Here is a 1,772-nt window from a genome sequence, read left to right as displayed (position 1 = left end):
TATAGAAATTTAGAAAAAAATAGACATCACAATATTGTGTCTTCCTATTTAAGAACAGGGTATTCCTTCCATTTATTACAGCCTTCTGGATTCTTCAGTGAGTTTTAAAGTTACCTAAGTTTCGGATATATTTTACTAGGTTTATTTCTTTTTTTTCTTTCTTTTTTTTTTAATTCACCATTTATTTTTAAAGGCATTAATAAAAAGCTTAACATACTTTATACTAAGAAAGTTACAATATACAAATGGGCTGAGTTGAAATTTTCACAGATTGACTTTTCTGTACTACACATGACTGAGTTTCTTTAATTACTCACATTTCCATTGTTGAGTTATTCAAACTGATTATTCCCTTGAAACACATGGCTGGTTATTTAAGCATGAGTCACATGCAACAAGGGGAAATGCAGGTGATTATACCACCCAACCAACTGTTAATGAAGAAGAAGATGAAATTTTGTTCATGTTGACCATGGTGCATCAAATACCGTTCTCCTTGGGAGAGAGCTGCCCCTATTAGAGAATACTGTATGAATTACTTCTTAATTGAAATGTGAGCACCTTCCTTCTTTTTGGTTTTGTTTGAAACCCATATAGTAACCAGTATGATAGCCACTCATGTACCAAGAGATTAACATACTTTCCAAAGCATCAGCATCATCAAAAGAATCTGGACATATGGGAGGTGGTGGGGGAATTATTGGTGGTCCAGAAGGAAATGGAGGCAGCCAGCATGATAAGAAGTGTGGTGGTGGTGGAGGTGGTGGTGGGCCACTGAATTTTAGACCAGGTTTTCCTGGTCCCAGTCCTGATCCTGGCATGGGGGGTGGTGGAGGGAGAAAAGAGTTCCATGGCGCAGCTTTTGACTTGATGTTATCTGGTTTATTTCCAGGAGACCTAGAGGAATTCTCACTTTCATCTGTTGAAATTTGACTTTCATTTTCATTCTCCTGAGCATTCTGTTCTACATTATTAGCTACTTCAGAGGCTGGGGAAAGTAGATCAGACATATTTTGCTCCTCCCTATTTCCATATCCAGTATAAACCACAATGCAGGTTTCCCTCTTAAAATCAATTGATGCAATGGTAGCTGAGTAAACACAGCCGTCTTCTGACCAAATGGCAGAACATTTGTCACCAACTTTCCACTGCTTCAGGGGTGTTGTAGCATTCTGTTTTTGGCTTTTATTCTTCTTAGCAGGTTTTCTTTTAGGTGTGCCTTTTGGTTTATCTGAAGCTTCAGAAATGTCACCATTCTTTAGAGCATGCTTAAACGAAGCCACAGCTTTATCATAAGCTTTTATTAATGCTGTATCATCCCAAATGTCAGAATCATCACTCTGGCCGGTGCCACGGCGGAACAACACCGAGTCCTCCTGCTCCGGGACGCCGCCACCTCTGCCCATCGCCATGGCGATTACTAGGTTTATTTCTATATAACTTGTGTCTGTGGTTATTTTTTGCTATTGTAAATAAGATCTTTTCTTCTATTATAACATGATAATTTTGTATTTATACAATTGATAGCATTCTGTAATCCTTGCCTTATCTCATCTTTTTTTATTATTATTTTATGTTAATCACCATACATCACATCATTAGTTTTTGATGTAGTGTTCCATTTCATCTTTGATAGGAATCTTTTTAGTATTTTACTTGTAAACTTGATGGTTGCTCTCTCTTGATCTTTCTTGCTCTCTCCCCCTTCTCTCTCTCTCTCTCTCACACACACACATACACACGTCATGTCTTACAAGTATGAATTGATTTAT

At 37.5% G+C, this 1,772-nt stretch overlaps 1 pseudogene; it reads right to left on the bottom strand.

Moving 5' to 3' along the window:
- Positions 1-216: 216 nt before the first annotated feature.
- Positions 217-1,412, bottom strand: LOC112836525 (survival motor neuron protein pseudogene; annotated as a pseudogene).
- Positions 1,413-1,772: the final 360 nt, after the last annotated feature.

The sequence above is a fragment of the Callorhinus ursinus genome, unplaced genomic scaffold (assembly GCF_003265705.2).
Source record: "Callorhinus ursinus isolate GAN/ISIS: 27379988/994484 unplaced genomic scaffold, GSC_fseal_2.0 scaffold24, whole genome shotgun sequence".
NCBI classification, from domain to species: Eukaryota; Metazoa; Chordata; class Mammalia; order Carnivora; family Otariidae; genus Callorhinus; species Callorhinus ursinus.
The sequence above is the reverse complement of the archived record's forward strand: the minus strand, read 5'-3'. Positions and strand labels throughout refer to the sequence as shown.